The sequence below is a fragment of the Brachyhypopomus gauderio genome, chromosome 8 (genome assembly GCF_052324685.1).
Source record: "Brachyhypopomus gauderio isolate BG-103 chromosome 8, BGAUD_0.2, whole genome shotgun sequence".
NCBI classification, from domain to species: domain Eukaryota; kingdom Metazoa; phylum Chordata; class Actinopteri; order Gymnotiformes; family Hypopomidae; genus Brachyhypopomus; species Brachyhypopomus gauderio.
In genome coordinates, this window is record NC_135218.1 from 975,560 (window position 1) to 985,639 (window position 10,080).

The window sequence follows — 10,080 nt, forward strand, 5'->3', positions numbered from 1 at the left end:
GTGACTGGCTCTGCTTGGAAATGGTTCCAGTCATATCTTGAAGACCGTTCTTATCAGGTAACATGGAGAGGATCTACATCCAATCCATGTAAATTTTCTACTGGAGTCCCCCAAGGCTGTCCTAGGCCCTCTTCTCTTCTCTTTATATACTCGTTCCCTTGGTGACATTATTTTGTCTCATGGTTTCTATTATCATTGCTATGCTGATGACACCCAGCTAATTCTTTCCTTCTCTCATTCTGACACCCAGGTCTCTAGGCGTATCTCAGCATGCTTGGCAGATATTGCTTCATGGATGACTACTCACCACTTGAAGCTCAACCCTAGCAAAACTGAGCTTCTGTACATTCCAGGAACCCCAAACCCACACAATGACCTCAGTTTCCTTTGAGAACATCTTGTTAACACCATCAGAAACCGCTCGAAGCCTGGGTGTAACGTTGGACGAGTTGTCCTTCTCAACACATGTTTCAAAGCTGACCAGATCCTGCAGATTTCTCCTCTGCAACATACGGAGAATACGACCCTTCCTTACACAGGAAGCTACTCAAGTGCTTGTGCAGTCTCTAGTAATCTCTAAGCTGGACTACTGCAATTCTCTACTTGCAGGTCTTCCTCTATGGGTCATCAGACCTCTACAACTAATTCAGAATGCTGCAGCACGACTGGTCTTCAATCTACCCAAGTTCTCACATGTGACTCCTCTGCTACGCTCTCTTCACTGGCTTCCAGTAGCGGCATGCATCAGATATAAAACCTTGATGCTTGCTTACAAAGCCAAAAATGGACTGGCCCCTCCCTGTCAGTCCTGCCTCCCTCCAGTCAGTCATGTCTCTGTTTGTACTCTTATTTTGAAATTCATTGAGTCTGGTTTTAGTGTGTTTCTGTTCACTCCTTGTTTGTAACCCTGCCCCCCATTTAGGGTTCCCAGGTGTTTGTATTTGGTTTCCCTTGATTTCCCCTGTATTTTATCCCTGGTTTCTGTGCAGTCTGTGCTGGCCATGATATTGGTAACATCTCTGTGGTTCATAGTTCTGTCCAGTGATTTCTGTATGTAAGTCTGTTATTGTTGGTTTTGGTTAACAGTATTAAATATGAATGACTCTCTCATGGATTTGACCCTTGCCTGTTTATATGACCCTGATTTTGGATTTCCCTTCAAAACACCTTGCTCTGCTCAGCACATGCGTCCACCTCCTCACTTCCAGCTGCCACAAACGTTACACTCCCTACATGATGTCTTCATTGAAGACCAGGGTAAGATGTTCCTGACTGTTGATGAAGTTGGATAGCTTCCAAGTACACCATGCATCATTGTGTTTAGTATGACCCCTCTCCCCCCTATTGAGCTAAGCTATAATTTTAGTTTAGTTTATTTAATTTGATTAAAGCTTTTATTTTAGTTTATCATTTTTAGCAAAGAAGCTTGTGCAACTTCCTTACCAGCTAGATAATGGAGATGTCATTTATATGCATGCACCAATATCTCATCTGTGCGTACAGTTTGTCATTGTGCACTAAGATTCATTACAAAGTGCCCGTTTTCTACTCATTACTGTATTCTTTGACAAATTAGCCTTGACCTCATTAATTTCAAGAATGTAAAATTATTTCTACATTCTAAATTAAGTCTATTCTTAGTCTATTACCTCCATATTTATGTAATCTCATAAACCGCAGAGAAATTGGAAATTGTGCATTGGGCTCTCACATATTGTATCTTCTTAATGTCTCCTTTGTATGCACAAAATTAGGATAACAGGGTTTTAAGTATGCTGTGCCATCAGACTGAAATATACTGCACAATGTTGTGAAATTGCAGGATTTGTTGAGGGTTTGATTTGAAGAATATGCTTCTTAAAATGGATATAGGGAAATGGTCTGCAAAATGATTTAAAATGATCTTGTTGTATGCAATTGTTGTATGTTGTGAGGTTTAGGTAGCTATGTAATATGCTGCTGCATGCCTTGGCCAGGATTCTCCTGTAAATGATATTGTAAATCTCAGTGAAACTATTTTTTTCGCTAAAAATAAAAGTCTCTAATATTCTGGAGATGGGGGCCTCTAGTGATGAGAAGAGAAATTACCGTCAGTCCTGACAAAGAACTGCTTCTTGGAACATTTAGGATTAAATGGTTAACTCTAAATGAAGCTTCTGTAAAATCTCAGATAGCATCCAGCCAGAAGAGAGTCCACACCGGTCTGAGATTTCAATAACCTCACACCCCCATTTACCTACACGGAAGTATTGATCACTTACACTGACATCTCCACTTACACAATCAATACATATAATCTGCTCCTCCTTACTTACTCGTCTCTTCTTCAGCAGGACACTTGAAGTCAAGTCAAATTTATTTATATAGTGCTTTTCACAACACATGTTGTCACAAAGCAGCTTTAATCAATCAATCAATCAAAGTTTATTTGTATAGCGCTTTTCACAACACATGTTGTCACAAAGCAGCTTTAATCAATCAATCAAAGTTTATTTGTATAGCGCTTTTCACAACACATGTTGTCACAAAGCGCTTTACAGGATTTAAATGGTTAACAATACTACGGGTCCAGAACCCTAATGAGCAAGCCAAAGGCGACAGTGGCGAGGAAAAACTCCCTATGATGGTGGGGAATAGGAAGAAACCTCGGGAGAACCAAGACTCAAAAGGGAACCCATCCTCCATTGGGTGGCCCGTTAACACACAAATTACACAAAATACAGACAAGTACACAAGTCACACACAAATCACACAATCAGACAATGTCTGTTGATGAACGCCAGGCTTTCATTCCGTGTCCGAGCAGCGATGCTAGTATTGTAGGCTCCTACTGCAATGTTACTCTCCAGGTGAACCTCGGAGAAAAGATACGAGATGTAGTAAATATGTAACAGATTAATCAAAGGCCAAACTACACAGATGAGTCTTTAATCGAGTTTTAAACATTGAGACTGTGTCTGAGTCCCGAATAGAGGCAGGAAGATTATTCCACAATTGTGGAGCTTTAAAATAAAAGGCTCTTCCACCTGCTGTGATCTTTTTGATCCTAGGAACAGTTAATAACCCTGCATCCTGCGAGCGAAGTGAACGCGCTGGGTTATATTGTTCAATAAGTTCACTAAGATAGTCTGGAGCTAAGCCATGCAGCGTTTTATATGTTAATAAAAGTATTTTATAGTCAATACGGAATCTAATTGGCAGCCAGTGTAACAATTTACAATCGTATGGGTCCATACTTTACAAGTTGTTCATCTTATGTTCCTCTTCACTCTGAAATTACTCTGAATAAATTATATTGAATAAAGCCAGCTACTCTGAAGTTCAACCAATCAAATTTTATTTTATAGCGCTTTTTACAACAGTTGTTGTCACAAAGCAGCTTTACAAGTGTACGAGTCCAAGCCCCCAGTGAGCAAGCCAAGGGCGACAGTGGCAAAGAAAAACTCCTGAGGAAGAACTTTCATGAGGACGAAACCTTGAGAGGAACCAAGACGTCCCGGACGCATTTTGGACGGTTGTTCCAAAGCTGGGGTGACTTACAAGAAAAGGCTCTTGCCCCTGCTGTTACCTTATAAATTTTTGGGACTAATAGAAGGCCAGCACCCTGTGATCTTAGTGGACGTGGGGGTTCATAATAGGAAATAAGTTCCTGGAGGTATTCAGGAGCAAGCCCGTGCAGTGCTTTATAAGATAAATATAAAATAATTTTTTAATTAATATGGAATTTAACAGGGAGCCAATGCATGGCTGATAGGACTGGTCTGATATGATAAAATTATCTAGTTCTAGTCAGAACTCTGGCTGCAGCATATTTGAAGTTTATTTAGATTCCTATTTGAGTATCCTGACAGTAATGAGTTACAGTAGTCTAATCTGGAGCTAACAAAGGCATGCACCAATTTTTCTGCATCATCCTGTGATAATGCATTTCTTAACTTGGCAATGTTGTGGAGATGTAGAAAAGCTATCCTAGTAGTATTATCTATGTATTTATAAATGATAGGTCAGAGTCGAGTATGATGCCTTGATTTTTGGCTACTGTGCCAGGTGTAATGGGGTAGTCTGCGAGATTAAGCATTACATCTGGAATTTTTTGTCTTGCGGGCTTAGGGCCCAGGAGGAGAACTTCTGTTTTGTCCTCATTAAGTTGGAGGAAGTTTAGAGACATCCAGCATTTAATATCTCTTACACAGGCCTCAATATTTCCTAAACTGAGTTTGTCATCAGGTTTGGCTGATATGTAAAGTTGAGTGTCGTCTGCATAGCAGTGAAAATTGACACCATGTTTGTTTATAACTGTGCTCATTGGTAGCATATATAATGTAAATAATAGTGGTCCTAAGATGAAGCCTTGCGGGACCCCATAATTCACTTTTGTTTGTTTGGACGGAATATTATTGAGCTGTACAAACTGATAGAGGTTAGTTAAGTAAGAAAGCACTGCGGCTACCACTCTGCCAGTGCAAGAGCTGTAGAGAGAGGCAATGGCACAATAAAAGGAGGGCTTTCTAAACTGACTCAGGAAACAGGAAACGGTGTTGATCAAAGATTTCTGCAGACAGAGGTGGAACCAACCCAGGTGGCTGGGACCATTCCACGTGCTGTTGACGACCAACACAGCTGTAAAGACCAGCAGGTGAGCCACGTGGACCTATTATACACATTACAAGAAGAACCCTAACCCAGAGCAGCCGCCAGAGTGACAGTTTCCCTGCTGTTCTTCCACATGCTACTCCCTCACACCGGAAGAAAGATACAAAAGAAACACTGGCTGCCCAATGTCCATCACTGCCACCGCAGTGAAACCAAACCAGACCTGCCTGGTTTGCCACCCTTTCCATGTGCTGTGGACCCTGACCCCAATCACCTATGAAATGCCTACAATGCCCACTAGCGGGACCACGTGTAAAATCAACAGGTTAACAGGGCAGCTGTACAACATGATTCATGCTATTATTCAGAGTGGTAGCATCCCCCACTTGGTAGGCAACTGCATCGCAGACATGGACTACAGGAACCACAACTGTGATACCAATGACAAGTAGCCACAAGCTTGCATTTGCAACATGACGTTTGACACTACCCCTGTTGAAGGAGAGTGATGTCTCTGCTCAGAAGGAAGCAGGAGAAATTATCCTTGGCTGGGGCATATGAAGTACAAGGTTGATCTGGAAGGACCAACAAGGAAGGATCAACATGCACCATTAGATACAAAGATTCCACTGCATAACAAAACTACGCCTCATATGTAAGCATCGTTAACCCAGTGACAGATGGGGCAATGATGTGGGCCTGCAGAAAGAAAACCTACTCTGCCCTACCTGAGAAAAGAATCAATACAACAGGAGTTGGCATTCAATTAGCTTGGAAGGGGTGTGGCACCCTGGGTTTTTTCCCCTAATATCAATTTATGCTGCACAAAGCCATATCACATGGGACACTTCACAGGAGGGGACCCCATATAAGTTTAAAGGAAACACTCTAGCAGACCCCTGGACTACCCCAGGGGCTGCCATAGGCTGGTCACTGTTCCTCGGTGGAAGCACCACAGCAGCAGATCATGGCAAGTTTTGACTCTGGCCTCTTGCACCGAACCTGCATTGGAACTATTGAATAAGGAAGTGAAAGCAATCAGACAAGTAGTGGTTCAGAACAGACTACCCCTAGAATAAGGAAGTGAAAGCAATAAGACAAGTAGTGGTTCAGAACAGACTAGCCCTAGACCTTCTCCTCGCTAAGGAAGGAGGTGTATGTAAAAAGATCAATGCCTCATGTTGCTTCAGCACACGAGATTATTATGACAATATAACTGACCTCGCAGGCTGATGATTCATGGTCTGAGTGGATCACTGCATGGCTAGGCCCATGGGGGCATTGGGCGCTGACTGAAATTCTACTGATTGTAGCAATAATTTTGATAGTAATGTGTGTACTACCATGTATAATGTCTTGTTGTACATCCTGGATCACTGGCCTTATGCACAAACATAATCAGCTACTCCTGCAGGGAGACTTGGAGGAGCCTGAGATAGCATACGCATGTTTAACGAACTTAGCTGGGATGATCTTTCAGAATTCAGTGCCTGACTTAACCCTGGGAAAATATAACAAACCTGATGGCCTGAAATAAATTACTGTCTTATTCTCCCTTTTTAATGATTATACAGAATCAAAGGGGGTAAGTGTGGAGGAAAATACATCATTCTGATTACAAGAAAACTAAGAACAAAAGCAAAGAAATGTGCAAAGGTGCAGAGAACTGTGCACTCTGCACAGAAATGTGCAGAGAACACTTCCTAAACTACAGTCATGGCCAAATGTTTTGAGAATGACACAAATATTATTTTCACATGATCTGCTGCCCTCTGGTTTTGTGTTTGTCAGATGTTTTTATCACATACAGAAATATAATTGTAATCATATTATGAGTAACAAAAGCTTTTATTGACAGTTAGAATGAGTTAATGCAGCAAGTAAATATTTGCAGATTTGACCCTTCTTCAGGACCTCTGCAATTCTCTGTGGCATGCTCTCAATCAACTTCTGGACCAAATCCTGACTGATAGCAGTCCATTCTTGCACAATCAATGCTTGCATTTTTGTTTGTCCACCCATCTCTTGATGATTGACCACAAGTTCTCAATGGGATTAAGATCTGGGGAGTTTCCAGGCCATGGACCCAAAATCTCTGTTTTGTTCCCTGAGCCATTTAGTTATCACTTTTGCTTTAAGGCAAGGTGCTCCATCATGCTGGAAAAGGCATTGTTGATCACCAAACTGCTCTTGGATGGTTGGGAGAAGTTGCTCTGGACATACTGGACATACTGGTACCATTCTTTATTCATGGCTGTGTTTTTAGGCAAGACTGTGAGAGAGCAGATTCCCTTGGCTGAGAAGCAACTCCACACATGAATTGTTTCAGGATGCTTTACAGTTGGCATGAGACAGGACTGGTGGTAGCACTCACCTCGTCTTCTCTGAACAAGCTGTTTTCCAGATGTCCCAAACAATCGGAAAGGGGATTCATCAAAGAAAATTACTTTACCCCAGTCCTCAGCAGTCCACTCCCTGTACCTTTTGCAGAATATCAGTCTGTCCCTGATGTTTTTTCTGGAGAGAAGTGGCTGCCCTCCTTGAGACCAGGCCTTGCTCCAAGAGTCTCCGCCTCACAGTGCGTGCAGATGCACTCACACCTGCCTGCTGCCATTCCTGAGCAAGCTCTGCACTGCTGGTAGCCCGATCACGCAGCTGAAACACTTTTAAGAGATGGTCCTGGCGCTTACTGGTCTTTCTTGTGCACCCTGGAGCTTTTTTGGCAACAATGGAACCTCTCTCCTTGAAGTTCTTGATGATGTGATAGATTGTTGACTGAGTTGCAATCTTTCTAGCTGCGATACTCTTCCGTTAGGCCATTTTTGTGCAGTGCAATGATGACTGCACATGTTTCTTTAGAGATAACCATGGTTAACAGAAGAGAAACAATGATGCCAAGCACCAGCCTCCTTTGAAAGTGTCCAGTGGTGTCATTCTTACTTAATCATGACAGATTGATCTCCAGCCCTGTCCTCATCAACACCCACACCTGTGTTCATGGAGCAATCACTGAAACGAAGTTAGCTGGTCCTTTTAAGGCAGGGCTGCAATGAAGTTGAAATGTGTTTTGGGGGATCAAGTTCATTTTCTAGGCAAATATTGACTTTGCAATTAATTTATGTTAAGCTGATCACTCTTTATAACATTCTGGAGTATATGCAAATTGCCATTATAAAAACTGAAGCAGTAGACTTGGTAAAAATTAATATTTGTATCATTCTCAAAACTTTTGGCCATGACTGTACTGTAGAAGTGACAGAAATACTTTAATTACATTTATTTCCTAAGAATTGTTAGGGATGCCAATGATTTTGGAACAGGTGATTTTATGAAAAATAATTATTTCTTAGTCAGACATCATCCACAAAAAGGAGACGCGGGATCCTGAGGCCCCCAACTCCCTCCACCACTTGGCTACACCAAGAAATTCTGTCCATAAAAGTTATGAACAGAATCAGTGACAAAGGGCAGCCCTGGCGGAGTCCAACTCCCACCGGGAACCAGTCTGATTTACTGCCGGCCATGTGAATCAAGCTCCTGCTCCGTTTGTACAGGGACTGGATAGCCTGTAATATTATAGTTATATTACAATAATATTAGTTATTTTGTAAGCTACTAGTATTTAGCCCTGTCAATGCTGATAGTGCTAAATGTGTGGTAGGCTATTCATAGCTGTCTAAGAATGCTGGGTGTTTTGTACTAAAATTTAACTTTTATTCCAAAATGAATTCTATAGCTGTAGCTTTTTCTGAAAGGCTTTTCAGCATTTTTTCTCCGCCTTCTCTCTTTGTTTCTTTTCAAAACTGATGAACAGTTTGATATTTTGGAATTTCAAAAGAAGAACACTTGATCTTTTGAGTCAGAAAATATATAGCTGGAGCATTATGTTCATCTGACCCCGTAGTATGTTTTGCTTTTGTTGCATACTAGATACTGATATGAGGACCAGTAAGCACTAAGCAGTATCCAGTATGTAGTAGGCCATTTTGAATATAGCTCATGATAGCAGTAATTCTGAATATTCTTTTGATGGTTAACATTTTACTGAGCTATGATATTTTTATTAACTGCAAATTTGTATATTCAATTTTCAAATTCTAATGTTACATGAAAAATGGTTCTTTTCATTACAGCATGCAGACAGAAAAAAACTGACGATGCATTAGTGGATATGATTATGAAGTAACCATTTTCTGTTGCAGACATTAGGGGTTTTAGGGCATTTTATAAGTTATTGGACTTACATGCACTATTCCTGGGATGAAAGCAAAAAAATCCACAGCTGAAGCCAGGGTAGGGTTGACAGAGAGAAGGCTATTGCAGAGGTCAGCCTGCACTGTTGTCAGTATTGCTGCTGATATGTGGACATCCATGTCAAAGGATGCATATGTGGTAGTCACTTGTCACTATATTGGTGATTAAATTATGCTTTCCTTTGTCCTTTTGGTGATAAGACAATTTCCTAAAAAAGCTGCACACCTTGCTGAAGCCAAAGTACAACTTGTGGCAGAGTGGGGAAACAGGGCTATGATGAGATGCATAGCCATTTATGGGACAGTTAATGGGACTGTGTGAACATGCTACATTTGCAGCAGGTGACCTATCTTGCACATGACTTAAATTTAATAGATAGGAAATCACTAGGACAAACTCCATAATTGGATTTCATTCACGTAAATGCATGGAAAATAGTAGCACATTTAAAGCTGAGTACCACAGGCAAAGAGAAGCTGTGTGATATCCAGGCACACGTGGGCAGACCAGTGAATAAACCTATTCAAGAGGTGGACACAAGTGGAATAGCAATTTTCAACTTTCAATGCTCCAGAGGCTGAGCTGATGGAAGATGGAAGATGGGAGACCCTTGCGAGATGCTCACACCACTTTAAGAACTGACCTTGTGCCTTTCACTGCTAAGGAGTACTTTGAGTTACATATACAGTTGTGGTCAAAAGTTTACATACACTTGTAAAAAACATAATGTTATGGCTGTCTTGAGTTTTCAATAAGTTCTACAACTCTTATTTTTCTGTGATAGAGTGATCGGAACACATACATGTTTGTCACAAAAAACAGTCATAAAATTTGGTTCTTTCATAAATTTATTATGGGTCTGCTGAAAATGTCACCAAATCTGCTGGGTGGTTTTTTTCCTCTAAAATTGCAGATATGTACAACAAAAATGGTATGAAGCATAGCCAATGTGTTACTGTTATATGAAAGCAGTTTTTCACAGATAATGCATCATACCTGTCATGCTACGGAGGCACCCTGCCGGCTACCCCCATCAGCAGCTGCGGTATTTCATGTTTTCCTGTTGTGTTCCTCCCTCAGGTGGGCATGGCCCATTAGGAAACCCTACACGTGAGGGTCATTTATTTGTCTATATATGTCTTGTCCTTGTACCAATTGAATGCTGCTTATTGTATCTTTAATTTGGATTAGTTCATGGGGTTTGAGTTTGTGCAGTTTATCCATTATGTCCTC